At 41.1% G+C, this 22,981-nt stretch overlaps 1 pseudogene across 1 annotated transcript in view; it reads right to left on the minus strand.

Annotated features, from left to right (window-relative positions):
* Positions 1 to 22,981, minus strand: part of LOC149162372 (rhomboid-like protein 20) — a 75,929-nt pseudogene that overhangs the window by 50,719 nt on the left and 2,229 nt on the right. The window contains exon 3 of the transcript XR_016261926.1: positions 22,795 to 22,934. The product of XR_016261926.1 is annotated as a rhomboid-like protein 20 (transcript). The remainder of the gene's footprint in view (positions 1 to 22,794; positions 22,935 to 22,981) is intronic.

A 22,981-nucleotide genomic window follows, 5' to 3' on the forward strand; every position in this document is an offset into this window, starting at 1 on the left:
TCAGTTCTGCAGTGAGCTACATTTCACGCTTCATGTCAGCTCCTAAGGCTGATCATTGGATAGCAGCGAAGCGTGTGCTGCGTTATGTGCGTGGCACCCCTGATTATGGACTTCTATACACTCCGAGTTCAGATCCTACACTCAGTGGTTACACAAATTCAGACTGGGCTAGTTCGGTTGATGATCGTAAATCTACAGCTGGGTATGTGTATAGTCTGGGATCCGGCGCTGTCACATGGGTTAGTAAGAAGCAGCAGACAATGGCTCTCTCCTCGACAGAAGCAGAATACCAAGGAGCAGTTAAGGCATCTTGTGAGGCAGTTTGGCTTCAACGTATGCTTGCGGACATGCATGTTTCCCAGGCAAGTCCTACTCCCTTGTTCTGTGATAATCAGGGAGTGCTCAAACTCGCCAAGAATCCAGTCTTCCATGAACAAACAAAGCATGTGGAAACTCATTGTCACTACATTCGCCAGCTTGTTGAAGACGGATCCATTCAGTTGCTATATGTTCCCACAACGGAGCAGCCAGCAGACATCTTCACCAAGCCTCTTGGTCCTGATAAGTTTGTAAAATTCAGAGGGTCTATAGGTGTTGTAAATAGATTGAGCATTAAGGGAGGGTATTAGAATAATGTTATTTTAGTGTTTACTATTCATCTATGATTGTAATTAGCAATTTCTTGTTAGAAACTTGTTGTTTCTACTTTCTTAGTAGAAACTTATTGTTTCTGTAAATACAGTTGTACTATTTATTGAGCTTCACTACTCATTGTAAATCAATTCAATTCGTTCATTGATTACTTTGTGACTTATGTAAAATAATGATATCAATAACACTTCAAACTCTAATAAAAATAGTAAGAATAAGAGGGAAAATCCACCAACAAAAGCTCCAGCACCATAAATAGCCTCCACTAAAGGATGCACTTTAACCCTAGGAGAAAATAGAAAGTTTCAAATAAGGAAGCACCCAAGAAACCTTATCCTTGAACCATGCGCTCTCCTCTTGATGAAAATAGCATGTCATTAAGGAACTTCTGCAAAAGTACCTACATTGGCCGTAAGTAATTCCTCATGGCATGCACTCTAGTGGTATATAAGAGTGTCATGCCTAATCAAGGCAATCTTATAGAAACAATACCCTTTGATTCATGTGCTGCACCTCCTCACCAAAATAGCAAAAACTTCTCACAAGTCAACAAAGACAAGCCCAAAAGGTGGGCACTCTTCACTTTGGTAAAAATAGTAGTGCACAATGTTGAAGTGTAACTAGGTTCGGTCTTCATAAATGTAATTTTGATCTTTGTATTTGTAAAAGAAAAGAAATATTATTTTTGTTATTTATATCAATGAGTTTCTTGCTCATTGCATAGGTCTAGCACATGTCAAAGTGTTATAGGGAAGTCAAAGAGTCAAAAGAAATGTTGAAGACCCTTAAGGGCATGTTACACCATGTATATTTATGTATGAGAGTCCAAGAAATACCTCCAAGCCAAGTCACAAGCCTCCTCCATGCAACGACATCACAAAAGGAAGCAATCCGAAGCATAGAAGTCAAGTTGACCTCAAGTCATCAAGTCGGCCTCAAGGAGGCCTAAAGGAGGAGCAAACCTCTATATAAGGGTCATTCCACCCCTCCAAAGCAACGCAATTCACCTCTGAAATCAGCGAAGGAAAAGGACAAGTATAGGGTACGAAAAAGGACGAAGAAGGAACCTCTAGTGCAGCGAAGAAGGAAGGAAGAAAATCGAAGTTAATAGGGCTATCTTAGGGCCTATTACAGTCACACATGCGAAGAAAAAGGAGGCTCTCTCTGCTGTCATAACAGCCCTCCTATTACAGTCATAAAAGTTCATTGGTTGGCCTAAAAAAGGAGTGCCTATTAGGCCTCTCACTCAAGCGAAGAAGAAGACCACACAAGCTCGGTTTATTGTCAGTCTAACCACGAACCCCACAAAAGGCGATTTTGTGCTTTTTGAAGCGGTTTTGAGGCGAAGTAGGGGTTGTTTCCCTCCAAAAACAGCCCCTCCAAACCTTTAAAAGCATGCTTCCCCTCTCATTTGCCTTACACATCTCAACCCTAGCAATGCTAGCAATCAGTAGTAACGTTAAATTCTTAAAGTAAAAGTGGCATTTCCTTTATCTTTCATTTTCATCCTTTTACTTAAATTTTTAACATTACCATGAAATGACTCAGGATGTTTGAGAGTGGCTTCGACCTCATTGGATTTCATATGGAGAAACTAAAATTTTAGATCTCACTCAAAATCCAGCAAACTTAATAGTTTTCAAGATTTCAAGATTTGGAGGATTGCAATGTTTCCATTTGATTCCATCATGCGTGAGTATATGAGATTGGCATTTGATCAAGGGCATGAATCCCTTTAAGTACTTTGATGTCGGTGTCATGGATTGTTGAACTTTGTTGATGTTGGTGGTATTGATAGTTGGACTCCTCTACCATGGCTATAACAAAAAAGCACCCTTCACTAAAAGGAAAACAATTGGTGAGGCATGCTAAGCTTTTTCTACCATATTATAAGGTTGAGGAGATGAACCCTTCACTCAAACCAAAATCATTGGTTAGGCATGTTAAACTTTTTCAATTTCTACCATATTATAAGGTTGAGCAATCCAAGTCTAAAGACTTTGAGCTAGATGATGTTTATGTAGCTCTTGTTGATGATCCCATTTCTAATGGTGTTGAATCAATGATGAGTTTTATGAGTGATCATGTTGATCAATGATTTGTAGTTTTGATGTCTAGTTTTGTTGTTGCTACTACTACTACTAAGGTTGCAGAGGAGTTTGAGGAGTCCTCAGACTCTGAGCCAGATGATGTTTATATAGCTCATGTTGATGATCCCATGTCTAGTAGTGGTGATGAGTTTGATCATGATGAGCAGTGATCATGTTGATCACTGATATGTAGACTTGTAGTAGGCCAATGGCCCCATAGCTTGTAGCATTTTTTTGGACTCTAGAGGCCATTTAGAGCCTCATTGATTGTGTATTTTGTTGTTGATATGTATTGCACTCGGTGCCATTTTGATAATATTCACTTTTATATGGTATATAAATGAGCAAACTTTGCATATTTTGTCTCTATTGGTTTGGAATCATGGTTTTAAATCTTAAAAATAGTTTTTCTCATTAAAAATAAATGTATTTTTTTAAAGATCGATTCATTGAGATCTGACCAGTCCCAGTTTGACCAGTTCGAGTTTGAAACCTGATTTGATAGGTGGACCGGTCTGGTCACCAGTTCCATTTTTAACTACTATGCCTAAAATATCCACCTGCTAAAAATAGGTCCTATTGTAGAAATTCCTTGTAGATTCAAACTATTTATGTAATATGCTAAAACAAAAGACTTGAATCTACTCTACTCATCAGTGAAAAAAATTAATCGATCGAGAAATCACAACATAAACATGAGACAAGATTCAATCACATATGCTCAGAGATTTATCTAAGGGGAAAGCTTGCTGCTCAAAACCCCTTCCTATCTATATATTGCATTAGATCAGAAAAATAGAGAAGAAATACAATGCTTGTTCAACCTGAACAATCTTTGCACAAGTATAATCTATCTCACTGCCTCACAAGCTGACTTTGGCCAATACTTAGCCAATTTTGTTGCCTGCCAAGCTCCTATTTCCTTGCACTATTTCTCAAGGAATTAGCCCCCTATTAATTAGGGAAATCCCCATCCTAAATTGTGTAATCCCTATAGGCCCTTCTCTAACTACATGCACCACTTGTACAACTCGGAAAACTATACAACTGATGGTACTTTGCCCTTGAACTCCAATCTTAACTGGGTAACTTGAATTTCATGCATGCATGAGTTAATTATGGTTGATTTAGCAATTAACTGGTTGAACACATGAAGTTGCACCCCACTGTTAGACCTCCTACTAGTTCCTCCAACAATTGGAACTAGTTTAATTGACATTAACTGAATTAAACTATTACAACTCAAATTAAACTCAACCTAGGCTCCTTAAATTTAGGAACCACTATACATGACTCAAGTTAGGCCCTCAACTCGAATTAACTGAGCCAACTACGTGAAATTAAAATAGTAAACTCATTCTTGTTGCCTTGCGATGTGGAATTACAATTTTCTCCTAATTTAATTCAATGGAAAATTAAATCAGGATTTTCTTGTTGCCATTTTCAACACTCTCTCTCAACAAGAAAGGGATTATATGCTACCCTGATCCTGCCTCTATGGAACTCAAATTTGCATCTTGACAATGCCTTTATCAAAATATTTGCATCATGTTCCTCTGTAGGAATGTACTCCAACAACATGATTCTAATCTGCACACAATCTCATAGATCATAATACAGGATGTTGATATGCTTGGATCGATCATGAAAAACTAGATTTTCAAAGAGTTTGATACAACTTTGGTTGTCACAGTAAATCACAGTGGGATCCATCATTTGACCAAATAACCCAACAAGAATCTTCCTCATCCAGATAGCTTCACAAGCTGCTTGACTAACAGCCATGTACTCTGCTTCTGCTGAACTGAGTGCAACTAATCTCTGCTTCCTGTTGTACCAAGAAACTGTTGTTGACCCAATACTGAAGATGCCTCTTGATGTGCTCTTCCTGTCTGATGGACTACCCGCCCAATCTGCATCTGTGAAGCCTTGCAGCTTCACTCCCTTTGTCCACCTGTACCAAAGACCAAACTGAGTGGTGCCTCTGAGGTATCTCAACACATGTTTGGCTGCCTTCCAATACAGTTTGGTTGGCTTAACCATTGCTTGACTAAGTTGGTTAACTGCATAACACATGTTTGGTCATGTGTTCACCAAATACATAAGTGAACCCACAAGCTGCCTATAAATAGTGGCCTCCACCTCCTCACTTGAAGTGGCATCCTCTTTCCTCCAACTGCCTGCTAGAGGAGTGTCCATGGGTTTGCTACTCTCCATGTGGAACTTCTTCAATATCTCGTTGGCATACTTGCCCTGAGAGACAAACAGTTCCCCATCTCCTTGCCATACTTCCAAACCGAGGAAATAATGCATGAGTCCCATGTCCTTCATCTCGAATTCTCTTGCAAGATCCTCTTTGCAAGACTTAATTAGCTTCTCATCACCAGTTAAAATTAAATCATCGACATATAATACTATAATCAATAATTTACCTTCAACCACAATATGGTAAAGGTTTGCATCTGCTTCACTTTTGGTGAAGCCCAACCTGGTGAAATAGTTGTCGATCCTAGTGTACCAAGCACGGGGTGCTTGTTTCAATCCATACAGTGCTCGCTTGAGTCTGCACACATGTGACTCTCTGTCGAAGGTCTCAAATCCTTCCGGTTGCTCAATGTACACCTCCTCCTCAATCACTCCATTGAGGAATGTTGTCTTCACATCCATCTGATGTATCTTCCATCCCATCTGCATTGTAAGAGCTAGAATTGATTTGATTGAAGAGTACCTTGCAACTGGAGAAAAGGTCTCCTCATAGTCAATTCCCTCCACCTGAGAGAACCCCTTGGCCACAAATTTGGCCTTGTGTTTCTCGATGCTTCCATCTGCTGCTTGCTTCACCTTGTAGATCCACCTCGAACCTACCACTGACTTGTTCTCTGGTCTTGGGACAACTTCCCAAACACTGTTTTTGACTATGGAATCATATTCCTCTACCATGGCATCAACCCATACTGGCTTCTACATTGCTTCCTCAAATGAGGATGGTTTTGTCTCAACTAGCTCACTCATCAGAGCCATGTACCCAGTGTACCGATCTGGTGACCTCCTCTGCCTGCACTGTGATGTGGGTGCTCCCACATTCTCTCTAGCATCATGCAATAATTTGTCATCTTCCTTGGTGCAATTCCTTCCATCTCTAGATGTCTCTGCATGAGTGGGTGCTTCCACTCTCTGCTCCTCTGCTTGTGGCTGCTCCACATCATCCCGAGGTTCTTCCTTTGGAGCCAAAAGCTCCTCATCTGCATGCAACTGAAGCTCCCTCTCAAGGGAACATCTCATGGCCTTCTCTTCATCGAACTTCACATCTCTACGAACAACTATCATCCTGTGAGATGGCAGGTACACCTGATAGTTGTGAGGTGTATCAATGTACCCCACAAATATGCCCAACTCAGTTGTCAACTCTAGCTTTTTCCTTGCATCCTTGGAAACATGATAATAAATTGATGAACCAAAGATCCTGAAGTGTGACACATCTGGTTTCTTCCCTGAAAAAGCTTCTTCTAGTGTACTCATCCCAAGAATCCGATGAGGACTCCTGTTATGCACATATACAGTTTTGTTGCATGTTTCAGCCCACAAGTGCAACGATAGGCCCTGATCATGCAACATCGTCTATGCAACTCCCACAATACTTTTGTTCTTCCTCTCAACCACCCCATTCTGTTGTGGGTTATGGGGTGCTATTAACTCTCGTTGAATGCCTTCTGATGCATAGAAGTTCTTGAACTCATTCGACACATATTCACCACTGTTATCACTCTAGAGAGCCTTCACTTTCCTGCCAGTGTCTTTCTCAACAAGTGCTTTAAATTCACAAAATTTAGAGAATGTCTGGTCTTTCTTCTGCATGAATAAAATCAGGCACTTACGTGAGAAATCATCTAGAAATATAACATAATACTTGTGCTTGGTCGTGGAGGCTGTCAAGAAAGGTCCACACACATCTGAGTGAACTCTTTCAAGGATTGCTTGCGCTCTATTGTCCTTATCATGAAAGGTGGCTTTGGTGTACTTCCCCAATGTACACCCTTTGCATGTATCTTGCTGCTTTAGTGCACCCTTGGGAAGTCTTGTAGAAATCCACTACATGATCTTCAAAGCTCCATGGTGCAAATGGCCAAGTCTCCTATGCCATAATTCATCGATGTCTCAGCTCTACACCTTCTCTGCTTTCGTGCTCAAAGCAACACAGTCTTCTACATCCAATTTATAGAGGTTCTTCACCCGAACCCGATCTGCTTCACTTGTCCCATGGCGATATGTCTAAGGAAAGCCTTTCCTTTGCTAAATATCACATCATAGCCACAGTCTTCCAACATAGCAACTGAAACTAAATTCTTCTTAAGACCCAGAACATACATGACATCTTTTAATGTGAGAGGAGAACCAGACTCCCTCTGAAAAGTAACTGTACCGATACCGGTCGCATTATACCTTCCATCATCTCCCATCTCAATGTGCATCTAGAGGTCCTTCTCCTCCAAGTCACTGAAAAATTCTTTGTTGCCCGTCATATGGAATGAGGCTCCACTATCCAGATACCACACACTACCCATCACTGATGTCACCATGCATGCAATGAGTGTGAAATCCAACTCGAATTGTGAAGTTAGAGCTTCACCTGCCGCTCCTCCTGAGGGATTCTTGTCGACCTTCTTGTGCGAACACTTCGTGGCATAGTGTCCCAGCTCATGACAGTGAAAACATTTAATCTTCGACAAGTCTTTCTTCTTGCCTGCCTAACCAAAATCTCCTTTGGATTTGGATTTCTTCCCTTTCCCTTTCTTTGCCTTTCCAACCAAGGCACAGTTCTCCTCATCATCATGCTTGGATGAGGTTCCATCTCTGGTGTTCCGCCTTATCTCTTCTTGCACCAAGTCGGACCACAATCGCTCCCAATTTGGTAGCTTCTCCCTCCCATTTACCAAATCCTGGTAGTTGTGCCAGCTCTTAGGAAGGCCTAAAAGTGCTAGGCTTACCAGATCATCTTCAACAACTGTAATACCAACACTCCCAAGTTCATCCCAACATTGGGTGAACCTGCTCAGGTACTGTGGTATTGTGTCTCCCTTCTCCATCTTGATCTTCCGAAGCTTGTCCTTCAGTGCCAGCTTCCTGTGGTCACTGTTGTTCTGAAACAAGTCTATCAAGGCTTGCCACATTGCATATGGGGTATCCTTCCCGTGGAGATTCGAGACAATATGATCTCGAACTCCTTCTAGTATGATCCTCCTCACCTTTGCCACACATTTCTTCCACTCTGCCAGATCTTGAGCATTAGTTGTTGGAGGCTTAGGAATATCATTGTCTATGAATTCCTTCAACCCATTATCTTCCAATACTGCCTCCATCATGTCCTTCCAAGCAATATAATTCGAGCTACCCTCAAGGGCATACTCGAGTCTCAATCCATAGAATGACATCTTGCTGGCTCTAAAGAATGATACTGCAAATTCGATTTACCTGCAAAGACAAACTTGAATTCTTCTCTTCTATTGTGATTCTTGCTCTAATACCATGTAGAAATTCCTTGTAGATTCAAACTACTTATGTAATATGTTAAAACAAAAGACTTGAATCTACTCTACTCATCAGAAGGAACAAATTATCGATCAAGAAATCACAACATAAACATGAGACAAGATTCAATCACATATGCTTAGAGATTTATCTAAGGGGAAAGCTTGTTGCTCAAAACCCCTTCCTATTTGTATATTGCATTAGATCAGAAAAATAGAGAAGAAATACAATGCTTGTTCAACCTGAACAATCTCTGCAAAAGTATAATCTATCTCATTATCTCACAAGCTAACTCTGGCCAATACTTAGCCAATTCTGTTGCTTGCCAAGATCTTATTTCCTTGCGTTGTTTCTCAAGGAATTAGCCCCCTATTAATTAGGGAAATCCCCATCCTGAATTGTGCAATCCCTATAGGCCCTTCTCTAACTGCATGCACCACCTGTACAACTCGAAAAATTATACAATTGATAGTACATTGCCCTTGAACTCCAATCTCAACTGGGTAACTTGAATTTCATGCATGCATGAGTTAATTATGGTTGATTTATCAATTAACTGGTTGAACACATGAAGTTGCACCCCACTACTAGACCTCCTACTAGTTCCTCCAACAGTTGGAACTAGTTTAACTAACATTAACTCAGTTTAACTGAATTAAACTATTACAACTCAAATTAAACTCAACCTAGGCTCCTAAAATTTAGGAACCACTCTACATGACTCAATTTAGGCCCTCAACTTGAATTAACTGAGCCAACTAAGTGAAATTAACTTAGTTAACTCATTCTTGTTGTCTTGTGATGTGGAATAACAATTTTCTCCTAATTTAATTCAAGGGAAAATTAAGTCAGGATTTTCTTGTTGTCATTTCCAACACCTATTAACCCTCATTTCAGCAGGGGCACATATGCACTTTTCATTTTTGGCAGCACCATTATAAGCCCAAAGAATGCAAGTCAAAAGCCTTGTAGCCCATGTGGAGGCCCTGTATTATGGTATCCTAGGCCTATTATGGTCAGCCATGGCCAATCGCTTTGGGCTAAGTCCCTAGTCCTTTTGTCCCGCATAAGATGAGGGGGGCTTTGGACGGATCTCATTGGGACTCATGGTTTAGAGAAGCCATCTATTTATAGGGGTGATCACCAGTGTAGGGTCTAATCCAATGCACATCAAGTGCACCTATGTCATTCCCACTTGGTTGTGGCATTCAGTCTGTATGTATTCTTTGGCTATGGTATATTCATGATACAATTCTCAACATGGCACTCTCACAATTTTTCAGCATGTTCACACTTCTCAAGGTAGTACATGTTACCCAATGCATGTGGTCCTGAAAGGAAAAAAGTCAATTTAATCTCAAAATGCTCAACAAAAAATGTAAATGGCATGCCACGTTGAATTTTTTTCAAAATGTGAAGGCATCATCAAGGAAATGGCAATTAAAGATGGTTCAGTAGTTGGTGGGGTTTCTAGGTAGCATGATAGGGGCAGATTTTAATAGAATGAGACATACAATATGTCAAAAGTGATCTACAGAATCAACTTGACAAAACCCAAGTAGCAAATTTTCAGTGTTCCACGGGGTCGCGTCCCTGTTGAAATTTGGTACCGGAGGACAGGTGGTTCCCTTAGGCTTTGATCTTTGGCCTAGGGAAAAGTGTCCAAAAGAATTTAATTTTTCTCCTAAAGTAACTTTATATTTTTTATAAAGTTAAATCTAATTTAAAAGTGACTTTAAGTGATAAAGTTACTAAGTCTAATTTTAAAGTGACTTTTATAAAGTCAATGAAAAATTAGAAAGGAAAAGTGACTTTGGAAATAAATGACTAAGTGGGTCTTTATTAAAGTGGGGTGAATTAAAAAAAATAGAAAGTGAGATTTAAATGGGCATTTAATCTCAGCCATTGATCTAAATCTATTTCAGCCATTGGATTTAGGGATCACCCAAAAGTCACTTAGGGTTGGGTTAAGGGAGGAAAAGGAGGAAAAGATCATTCATTCTTTCATGAGCAGATTGAGAGAGAGAGAGCAAGAGAGCAAGGGAGATTTCTGGACAAGGAGGAGAAGGAGGCAGCAGCTTGGCACACATACCAAGGCAGCATTTAAGCAAATCCTTACAGCTGAATGTGCAAGCAGTAAAAGGCAGATTTTTGCTGAGCAAACAGTAAAAGGCAGATTTGTTTTTGCACAGAAATCGAGGCAGCTGATTTTCTGCACAAAAATCGAGGTCCGTACAGTCTGTCTGTACCGTCCGTACAACCTGTCCGTACAGTCGTCCGTACCGTCCGTACAACCGTCCATACAGTGGCCGTACAGCATTGTGTTGCTGTTTGGAAATTTCTGGTGGGCTGTGAGGCTCAGAAATCGAGATAAGTTGTAAATTTGCTTGCTGATTTTTGCTGAAAATTTCACACTGTAAAAAGGCATTTTCAGAAATGAAGAAGAGCTCTCGAACTGGTTTTCCCCAAGAGTTGTAGGGGGTTTTTCCAGGGTCAAGTTGACCAAAAATCTCAGTGTTTAAATGTGTTTTAAAGGCTGTTTATTACTGCTGATTTTTATTTCTGCAATTTCCAGCATTCTGTAAAATTTCCAGAATTTGTGTTTTCAGCAATATTTATTTTTTCAGCTTGTTAAATGTATGGTTATGGGAAAGGGCATTTAACTACATGGGAGAAATAAGGTGAAACTGAAAACCGGGGTGGGAAAACAGAAATTTCTACATGGTATCAGAGCTTGAGTGCTGAAGGGCAGTTTGGGACAGCAAAAGGAAAAATTACAGCTGCTGATTTTTCACTCAGAAAATTCCAGCAAGCTGATTTTTCATAAACAGCAGTTTTATCTTTACCACAGCAGTGCTATTTTTCAGTTTTAGGACAGCAAGATGTCATTGGGATTGAGGGTAGAGGATAGGCTGGATGGGCATACAAATTACAGCGTTTGGAAGGAGAGAATGCAGAGTATCTTTGAGGAGGCAGAAGTCTGGACTATCATGGTGCATATCACACAGAACCCTGTTGTTGTGCCTACTGATGCTACTCAGTTGACCGCTTATAATAAAAAGAACAACAAGAGTAAGAGGCTGATTCTAGACGGAATCAAAGACCATTGCATTCCTCATGTGAGAGGAAAGAGCAATGCCCATGAGATGTGGACAGCATTGTCCAATCTCTACCAGAGTACCAATGAGAACCGAAAAATGGTCCTGAAGGAGAAGCTGAAGAACATTAAGATGGGTAATGATAGTGCAGCTGGATATCTCACAAAGATTACTAATGTGAGAGATGAGTTGGCAGCGATTGGAGAGGCCATTCCACCCACTGAGTTGGTGCGGATTGCAGTGAATGGCCTCCCCCGTTCATGGTTGAACTTTGCTGATGGGGTTTGTGCACGTGAGACCCTTCCCACATGGGAGAGGTTTTGGGATGATTGCATTCAGACAGAGATCAGGAAAGGACAGCTTGGAGCAGCCAAGCCAGTTGAGCAGGATGAGGACGTAGCACTGGTGGCAGGAGGCAAGAAAGGCAAAGGGAAGAAGCAGGCTTCCACAAGCGGTGGTGGGGGCAAAGGCAAAGGTAAAGGTAAACAGGGGAACACACAGAAGGACTATTCCAAGGTGAAGTGTTGGAATTGTCAGAAGATGGGACACTATGCAATTGTGTGTCCGGAGAAGAAGAAGAAGAAGGGGCAGAACCAGGACGTGGCAGCTTCAGCAGAGATTGAGGACTTTGCAGGTCGTTTTGACCGGGAGTTTGCGTTCACTACATGTGAGTCCTCTAATGCAGGATCACCTGCCACACAGGTTCAGAGGGAGCATGCTTTTCCCTCGATTAGCGGAGCATCTTCAGGTATCTGGTATGTGGACAGTGGGGCTTCACGTCATATGACAGGAGTCCGTGAGTACTTCTCAGAGCTTTCAAAGAGTGGCACTGATATAGAGGTAGTACTCGGTGATGACAGAGTTGTTAGAGCAGTCGGGGTGGGGACACTGACATTTCAGAGGGAGTCCAAACCTCCCTTGAAAGTGTCAGATGTTCTTTATGTGCCAGGGATGAGGAAGAACCTCATATCTGTCTCAGCTTTGGAGGACAGAGGATATGAGGTACTGTTCAGGGGAGGACAGGTGTTGATGTATCCCAGGGGCGCTCCAGCTGATTCAGCTAGAGTGATAGGTGTATGCCATGCAAAGGTGTACAAGTTTGCATTCCAGCCCCTGTTGGCATTGAGTAGTAGTACCGACAGCAGAGCTAGCAGTTCTGAGCTGTGTGAGATTTGGCACCACAGGATGGGACACATGTATCATGGAGCCTTGAGGACATTGCGGGAGATCACTACAGGTGTGCCAGATTTCAGTACTGATCACTTTGATACTTGCAGAGGTTGTGCGATGGGCAAGTTTGCCAAATCCCCTTTTCCCAGCAGTGACAACAGAGCGACTGGGATACTTGATTTGATTCATTCCGATGTGAGCGGTCGAATGTCTCATGTTTCCTTGAGTGGATATGAGTACTATGTTTTATTCATTGATGATCACTCCAAGAGGACCTGGATTTATTTCTTGAAGACCAAGAGTGAGGTCTTCAAGCGGTTTCAGGAGTTTAGAGCTCTTGTGGAGACACAGACAGGTCGGAAGATCAAGTCCCTGAGGTCGGACAATGGAGGAGAGTACACCCTTGGAGAGTTTGTTGACTATTGTGCGGAGGCAGGCATTAGGAAGGAGTTCACTGTTCCTTACAACCCCCAGCAGAACGGGTTTGCAGAGAGGAAGAACAGATCCATCATAGGGGCTGCCAAAGCCATGTTACATGATCAGGGGTTGCCATTGTTCTTGTGGGCAGAGGCCTGCAACACAGTTGTTTACTTGCAGAACAGGAGTCTGCATCGTGCCTTGGGGCACATGACTCCGGAGGAGGCTTTCTCTGGGAAGAAACCTGATATTGGTCATCTTCATATCTTTGGATGCATTACATACTCCTATATACCCAAGGAGAAGAGGACCAAACTAGAGCCCACCACAGAGAAGGGTATCTTTGTGGGCTACAGTGAGACCTCAAAGGCCTTTCGGATTTACATTCCTGCACAAAGGAGAGTTGTTGTCAGACGGGATGTGAAGTTCGAGGAGGACAGGGCCTTTAGGAGGTCACGGGAGTTAGAGTATCTGGATCAGCCAGACCCTCAGCAGCAGTTGAGTCAGTCGCAGGGATCCAGTGGGCAGGGATCAGGAGGATCCGGAGGTACATCTATGAGGATGTCAGGTCCATCAGTGAGCAGTGGCTCGCCGAGCCAAAGGGGTGGTGCTCCGAGCAGCATGCAGAGCAGTTCACAGAGCAGTTCACTAGGGAGTCCACTGATGGACAGTTCACACGATACCTCAGCTTCTACAGGTTCAGGTGCAGGCAGGAGGACAACAGACAGACAGTCAGGAGTTCAGGCTACTGATGGTGATGAGGAGGAGTTTCATTCTTCTATGGGAGAAGCATGCTCAGGGAAGAGGAAGCCCAAGTGGCTTCAGGACACCTTGAGAGATGCCACATCTGTTGCTGAGCCGAAGAGGCCGGTCAGAGAGAGTAGACCACCTGAGAGGTTTTGTAGTTATATGGCGATGGTTACCAGCATCCTTGACTCTGAGCCTTCTAGCTATGAGGAGGCAGCTAGCCAGCAGGTCTGGAGAGAGGCCATGCAGGAGGAGTATTCTTCTATCATGAAGAATGATGTTTGGGAGGTGGTGCCGAGGCCTGAGGGCAAATCTGTGGTTACTTCCAGATGGCTTTACAAGGTAAAGCATGCTACAGATGGCAGCATTGAGAAATTCAAAGCAAGGTTTGTGGCTAGAGGGTTCTCCCAGGTAGAGGGAGTTGATTATGAGGAGAACTTCGCTCCCGTGGCTCGATATACTTCGATACGCTCCATTATATCGATAGCAGCAGAGATGGGTTGGAAGATCCACCAGATGGATGTGAAGACCGCATTTCTCAATGGCTTCATACAGGAGGAGGTGTACATTGAGCAGCCACAGGGCTTTGAGGTGCATGGGAAGGAGTCCCATGTGTGCAGACTGAAGAAGGCCCTTTATGGCCTGAAGCAAGCTCCCAGAGTTTGGTACTCCAGGATAGATACATATTTGCAGGGGATGGGTTTCACAAAGAGTGAGGCAGATCCGAACCTTTACTTTATTGTGATTGGTGAGGAGCCTCTCATTCTGGTGCTGTATGTGGATGACTTGGTCATTACAGGTGCAGAGAGACTCATAGAGCACTGCAAGAGAGATCTTGCGGCGGAGTTTGAGATGAAGGACATCGGCTTGATGCATTACTTTTTGGGTTTGGAGGTGTGGCAGGAGGAGGGGCATTTCTTCCTGGGGCAGGGGAAGTATATTGTGGACATCCTTAGTAGATTCCACATGGAGGATTGTAGACCCATGTCGACACCGATGATCACCAACTGGAAGAAGCTTCATGCTTCGGATTCCGAGTTGGTGGATCCCACATTGTACAAGCAGCTGATTGGTTCCTTGATGTATTTGGTCAACACTAGACCAGATATCTGTTTTGCAGTCAACACGATGAGTCAGTTTATGTGTGAGCCTAGGAAGGTTCACTAGGTGGCTGCAAAACACATTTTGCGGTACTTGCAGGGGACAGTGGATTATGGTCTGGACTACAGGCAGGGAGATGGAGTGAGATTGGCAGGATACACTGATTCTGATTGGGCAGGTTGTGCTTCTGATAGGAAGAGCACTTCAGGGTGCTGTTTTGGGTTGGGTTCAGCAGTAGTGTCATGGTTCAGCCGGAAGCAGCAGTCAGTAGCACTGAGTTTAGCGGAAGCAGAGTATATGGCAGCCAATCTAGCTAGTTGTGAGGCCATCTGGCTTCGCAAGATGTTGTTTGGCTTATTTGGTCAGCCGTTGAGACCTTCAGTGATTTACTGTGATAATCAGAGTTGCATTAAACTCACGGAGAATCCAGTATTTCATGACACGTCAAAGCATATCGGGATCAGATATCATTTCATCAGAGACTATGTTCAGAAGGGAGCTGTGAAGCTTGAGTATATTTCCACTGATGAGCAGGTTGCAGATATTCTTACCAAAGCCTTACCACGGGGCAAGCATGTCTACTTCAGAGACAAGATGGGTGTGGTGAGGAACACCTTCCTCAGTAAGAGGGAGTGTTGAAATTTGGTACCGGAGGACAGGTGGTTCCCTTAGGCTTTGATCTTTGGCCTAGGGAAAAGTGTCCAAAAGAATTTAATTTTTCTCCTAAAATAACTTTATAATTTTTATAAAGTTAAATCTAATTTAAAAGTGACTTTAAGTGATAAAGTTACTAAGTCTAATTTTAAAGTGACTTTTATAAAGTCAATGAAAGATTAGAAAGGAAAAGTGACTTTGGAAATAAATGACTAAGTGGGTCTTTATTAAAGTGGGGTGAATTAAAAAATAGAAAGTGAGATTTAAATGAGCATTTAATCTCAGCCATTGATCTAAATCTATTTCAGCCATTGGATTTAGGGATCACCCAAAAGTCACTTAGGGTTGGGTTAAGGGAGGAAAAGGAGGAAAAGATCATTCATTCTTTCATGAGCAGATTGAGAGAGAGAGAGCAAGAGAGCAAGGGAGATTTCTGGACAAGGAGGAGAAGGAGGCAGCAGCTTGGCACACATACCAAGGCAGCATTTAAGCAAATCCTTACAGCTGAATGTGCAAGCAGTAAAAGGCAAATTTTTGCTGAGCAAACAGTAAAAGGCAGATTTGTTTTTGCACAGAAATCGAGGCCGCTGATTTTCTGCACAAAAATCGAGGTTCGTACAGTCTGTGCATACCGTCTGTCTGTACCGTCCATACAGCCTGTCCGTACAGTCCGTACAGCCGTCCGTACCGTCTGTACAGTCGTTCGTACCGTCCGTACAGTGGCCGTACAGCATTGTGTTGCTGTTTGGAAATTTCTGGTGGGCTGTGAGGCTCAGAAATAGAGATAAGTTGTAAATTTGTTTGCTGATTTTCGCTGAAAATTTCACACTGTAAAAAGGCACTTTCAGAAATGAAGAAGAGCTCTCGAACTGGTTTTCCCCAAGAGTTGTAGGGGGTTTTTCCAGGGTCAAGTAGACCAAAAATCTCAGTGTTTAAATGTGTTTTAAAGGCTGTTTATTACTGCTAATTTTTATTTCTGCAATTTCCAGCATTCTGTAAAATTTCCAGAATTTGTGTTTTCAGCAATATTTATTTTTTCAGCTTGTTAAATGTATGGTTATGGGAAAGGGCATTTAACTACATGGGAGAAATAAGGTGAAACTGAAAATCGGGGTGGGAAAACAGAAATTTCTACATCCCCCCACCTAGGGGTCGAATTTCCTAGCTCCCTCGCGCTCCGGGGACTTGGGGACGTTTGGGGGTCGTTTCCCCATGTTCCCAAAAAGCAGGGTACGAAGCAGGGTACGCACAGAAACTTGTAATGGGGCATTTCCTCAATTTTCGAGGTCGAAACCTCCAAATGGGGTCATTTCCTAGGCAAAAGGGGTCATGTGGGGTCGTGGGGTGTCATTTCCCTAGACAAAAATCACAAATTTTTTTAATGAAACAAAAAATCCTAATTTTTATGAACCGAGAAAGGTTTAAACTTTATTTTCAATGTTCATTTCACATTGTTTCATCTTTTCATGACATCGCTCTACTCCGTCGTCCTCTTGTCCTTTCATAGCTTCTTTTCTGTTTCAGACTTCAGTTGTAAACTTCAGTTTATTTTGAATCTTGATATATGATATATTAGACTTGAGTCTTGACTCTATAAAAATTTGACTCTTGATGTATCAGACTTGACTTTTATTTCAATATTCAGTATTCATAGTTGGAACTTCAATATGGTTTAAACTCTAAAACTTTAAACATTTATTTTCATTGTACATTGTTAGTAGTTACACTATACAATTACAAACTGACATCTATGATGTATGATCATATGATATCATGCTTTTCGTTTTAAATTTGTTTCAGACTTCAGTTATATGATTCATCGATTTATCATTTATCCTTCATGATGTAAGTGTTATATATTATATAATGATAAGACAGTTACATTATAAATATTAAAATTTCAATGATATATCATATATTTTTATATTTATAAGTTTTTAAGACCCCGACGTCCCCCCACGTTTCCTAAAAATTGGTGGCGAGCTTTTGCATAGGCCGCTCCTACGTATCCCCGCTCCCTCGGCCCCACGTCCTAGAAACTCGGTGGAACATTGAAATTTAGTTTCCTTAGGACATTGGTGATCCTCCCTCTTACTAGTTGTTAAAGTCAACAAAAGAGGAATGTTGAGGGTCAAAACTAGTTATTTGAAGGTCAAGGTGGACGTTGCATCTCAAGAAGACAAGATAGTAGCCATTGTAAAGTCAAGTCTTCATCCATTCAACCAAATCAAAGTCTCTAAGGACAAAGTCGAGTTTTTTATGGGCCGAACGCATTCCAAGCAAGCTAGTAATTGGGTCATCCAAGTTGAATGTTGAGCATTTTTTCACAATTATTTCCTACCTTTTGCCTTTCTGGGGTCAATGCAAGTGGAGCGTTGGACTTCCAAGGGTTATTTGGGCCAAGTTGAACTCCCTTAGTGGGAAAATCATTGTATTAAAAATATATTTTGTTATAATTTACTTAGTCTCCAAAATGTGGATGACAAGTAAAATATTATTTGAGAGAGAGCTTGAACTAGCTATTATCTAGTTTCTAAAAGAGAAAATGACACAAAACTATTACAAGTTAGATTAAGGTTTTGTTATCACCCAAAATTATGAGGCCTCAAATGTAATGTTTCGAAAGTATGTGGGTGCTTAATCATTCTTTCTCTTGCTTCTGCTTGATTCATGCCCACTTGAGGAAGGGGTGGAAAGGATGCTTGGGAAAAGTTCTTCAAGCCCAGAAAAGTTTTCGCTGTCCTGTTTGAGACTGCAATGAAAAACATGCAGGGAAGTGAGACCTTTTGCTCTATAATAGCAGATTTTGACTTTTAAGATCTGTTGAATAAATTGAAAACTTAGAACAGAGATCGTACAATCAAATCTTGTGCCTCACAGGGGAGTAAGGAGTTGAATAAAGAAGAAAACCAGTTAGAGGAATGTATTGAAACTAACTAGCTAAGTTGACAACCTGATTTCAAATTGAAAACAAGAAAAGAAATAGAGAAAACTGAGCCTTCACACAAATACATGAACATGAATCCACCACCAAAAGAGTTCAAGTCTTTCAATTGACAAAAAGAGATGTAGATCAGTGTCTAGTCAATATAACTTATACAGTTATATTATAACAAAGCTTGAAATCAGTTTGCTATATCAAAGTGAGCTATAAACATAGCCACAATATTCAGATGCACCTGAAGTGTGGGAGCAGTCTCAAGCTACAATAAACAAACCTCTGAAATCATGATCACATGTGCAGCATCCAAGCTGAAAACAGAATGCCAAAGACAGAATTATGAGAAAATAGGAAGAAGGATGAAAAATGCTAAAGCTCCTTCCAATGATCAAACCTGTTATAGTCTTTACAAGCACATTGGGATTTGGGATCAGCACCATTCTCAAGCTTAGAAGAGTATGAGTAACACCCTGGAGTCAGGCCCACATTCTGCCATAACAGCATCCTGTGATGAATGATTGTAACTCCTTATTGAGCACCTTTGTTACGTAATAATCTATGCATGTGCCATCCTTGGGATAACATATAACCTTACAAACAAATGCACCTCCCTTAGAATAGTTGGTGCAACTTCCAGTTTAACGCTGGTCAGGAATCTTCTCAGACTTGTTTGTTGTAACTCCCACTTGAGCACCCTCACTCAAGTATTAAGTGCTTGATGTAACTGCCACTCAGCATGATATAAACAGTAAAGACGCCCTCTCTCCACTGGAAATAGCTCCTTTATTACCATCAAAACTGGTCTGAAGATGGCAGTGCCCTTCTCTGCTCTTGTAACAGTAATTGCAACCCCCAAAACCATGAATAGGATGTGTAATCACTGTCACATTTAATAGCAATCTAAATATTCCCTACAGGTGTCAACCTCATGTGTAAAACAGAGCCTTCAACAGTCATAAAAGTCTCCTAAAGTTTGAAAAGAGCTCACTATGCCTACTTCACTTCCTTAAAAGTGTGCATTTTCTAGTTACAAGAATAGCACAGTTGCACATCTCAGGTCTGGACATGAACTAATCACAAGGACAACCAGGTATAAATAGTTGGATGAATGGTAGTGGTATCTCTGTCTATACCCTCCATTGTCTATCCAGTATCGAGTAATAACTTATCATTACAAGTGTAGGCAACATCATTGTATGTTATGTACCGTAACTCCGTCTTAGTGGAATGCATCTATATATGTACATATGACTGTGACTTGAATAGAAGCTTTAAAGACATTTCCTATCATGCCATCACTGTTGGGATTTTTCAATCTTTTTCTCTTATTTATTTATCGTGTGGCACATATCGTTTATTTGTTGACTCTGACTCGCTGTCATTTCCAAGCTCGTAACTTTCAATGTATTCATACTAAACATTTGGTCTAATCACGAGTTTAAAATTCTATAAGGAAGACTCCTGCTGTGGTTGATGATGGAAAAACCCAGTCTGGTTGGTGATGGCAATTGAGGGGAGACAAACTAAATGAGGAAGTGAAGGCATGATGAAGATGTGTGTTTGATGGATTTCGGACCTGAAGAGATGAGTCACCTCCAAAGATAAGTAATACAGCTACCTAAACCAAGATTGAGTGCATGTTATGTGGAGGTTATTAGGGGACACCAAACATGGTTGCAAAGCATAGTGATCATTCAAGTTTATTAAAATGATGGTTTTAATGGTCATGTTTATTTGCTGACAGTATTTCTAGATATGATTCATATGCCAAGGAAGAAGTCCCAATGAGACAAGAAGTGTATTATTAGAATGGCAACGTTAGATCACAAAAACAGGCACAAAGAAATGAAACAAAAGTAGTGCTTGCATTCATAGGACGAAAACGTTTACCCCATTGGGCACATCAAAATATATACTAAGCCTAGTGACAGACCAATGGCCTTCCAACTACTTGAATCCTTGATCTTTCCTTATCTATTCATTTCCTATTCCACTAAACCATACATGTCACATGGTTGACTTGTTCAACTTATTACATTCAAAAGCACATAAACGCACACTATTCTAACTATGTACAAGAAGGTTGCCCAATACATTCCAAGACCCCCTTAATCTTCATACCATGCACCTCTAACTTGCACATGTACCCCATCCATGAAGCTTGTGCCCTATATAGTCTACAGAACCCTGTACCCATGTCCATATACCATGCACCAGTATTTGTGCCTTATAACAACTTTACTATTCCCCTTCTCTATGCCTGCTCAAATCAATCTTGATCGAGCCAACACTCAGCATACCCTCTAATGGACCTCTAGTCAACTATGACCTATCCAAGGGTGAATGCATCCTCATTCCAAAGTCATCTTTGACGTCCACACACCTCCTGAGCGATTTAGAAAATAACTTAATTTTAATGCAATGACTATTCATGTCTCCTTTGTAAGGTCTAATGTCATCAATTATCACAAATGTTCTTTGTTTTTATAGTCAACCTCCTCTTGGGCTCTACTATGAGATCAAAGGACATTATCATTACCTCTATAGGTACTTGGGAGGTTCCCTCTATACTTTCTTCCAGTACTGGGATTGGAGATGCTTAGCCCTCTTCATCAAGGAGATTTCTAGCCATAGATCTCAATTTCTACACAGCATGCCCCGCCTTAGGATAACCAAACTGATTACTTCATGCTTCCCTGTTGATCTGTTAAATCAGAGCAACAAATGGTAGACAGAGTTACAGAGCGCACCAAACAACAGGATGGTGGCACCCTGTTTCTCCTCAACCTCCCCCTTTGGGAGACCACCCAATATTATTGAGACCGATTTGAAGGTGTCGATCTATACATCCGGCTACACATCCTCAGAGCATTAGATAGATCAGTTCCAAATGGATCCAAAACAGCGGACACCCCACTCATCAAAATACCTCCCATATAAAGAGGGGCAACCAGATATCCTTTCAGAGATAAAATATAGTGAGTTGACATGGTCGCCACTTGCCATTTGGGGAATATTAGGACTATTACCTTGCCAAGGCCATAACTTTTGCATACAAAATCCATTTTAGGTGCACAATAGCTCATTGGAAAGATCTCAATGAAAAGAACAATGTATGGCTTGGATGATAAGGAAAGGCTACGACAATTCTCATCCAACACCAGGCCCAATAAACATTTTTTAGGGCCTCAAAAATGTATTAAAACTCGATGACTCAAATTTGACAAAATGAACACCACATCTAAGATGTCCTAAATCCTAATGTCCGCATCAAGAGAATCAATAAATTGCTATGGTACCTATGTAAATCCATTTTGGATCAAAAAAATCCAAAGAAATAAGTGCAACAGTGTTCCAAGTGGCAAAGAAGACCGAAGGGGGAAATGTAATACAATGTGGGCCAAGGATTATTACATTAAGTAGAATTGGGATGACGGTAATCTTCACTTGTTGTTACTTAACATTATGGCTAAGCTAGTCAACATAATTTTATATTATTTTGGGCAACTAAAATCGTCCTAGGCATTTATGCGGACCCATAACCCCACACCTTATGAATCATTTGTAACATCTGATTTATTATGAGTGATTGATTCTTTTGCCTAAGGGCACCATATCTCTTGTTCTCTTGTTCATGGGTCCACTTCTCTTTATGTGATACTTCTGTTCAAGCCTTCAAGGTTCACGTTGGATTAAGGTTTGCTGAATTATTCACCGTAGCTCCACAAATAAGCCCATGAGGGCATCCATTCTATTTCTTGAATTTCTTCAATTATACTTAACTTTAGTTAGAGTTGTTGATTCAATTACAATTGTCTGTTTGAAGGGAGGGGCAATTCTACAAGGTAGTAAGCTCTTCAAAACCTCACTCTTGCATTTTGGACCAGTTAAGTGTTTTCTTTTTATGATCAGCTAGTTGGACTCACCATGTACATTCAAACACGGGATGTTTTCAAAACCCTTCATTTTCCATTACTTGGACCAATTTTATTCTAAGGAATTATAGTAAACTTTAACCCATTTTAATTGTAATTCTAGTTCCGCTAACTAATTCTTCGGATCATCTCCTTTCTCTCTTTCTTGAACCATTTCCCTGCTGTTATTTACATTCACGAAAAGCAGGGTGGAGGACCAAGAGAAATCCAATATTTCACATACGATCACGGGATTCACATACTAAAAGCAAACATAAAGAATTTCGTCACATAGTTCATGGCCACTACAGTCAATTCTTGACTTTATTTGGGCCTGAAAACGCATAGATGAAATATTAATCAAATGTCTGATCACATGCATCATAAGAAAAGGCAGCTACTGTTATGCTCAATGATTGCTTTCCCAATAACTCAAACTAGCTATCATATAGACCGTTCTTTTGAAGAGTGATTGAAATACTCACTGAATATTTGTTTGATCCAATTGTCTCTCAAAAACTCTAAAATAGTACAACAGGTAGAGTCCAAACATCAACTCTGAGGTTGATGAAAATACAAACACAGATGTGACCAATCTCCAAAGGTGAAGCTTCTTCACAATTGCCTGTCAGGAAAAAAGGTAAAGGAATGTTAACTATAATGCATTGGAGT

This window comes from Pinus tabuliformis, chromosome 5_2 (genome assembly GCF_031772625.1).
Source record: "Pinus tabuliformis cultivar Carrire ecotype Pingquan chromosome 5_2, CPIR1, whole genome shotgun sequence".
Lineage (NCBI taxonomy): Eukaryota > Viridiplantae > Streptophyta > Pinopsida > Pinales > Pinaceae > Pinus > Pinus tabuliformis.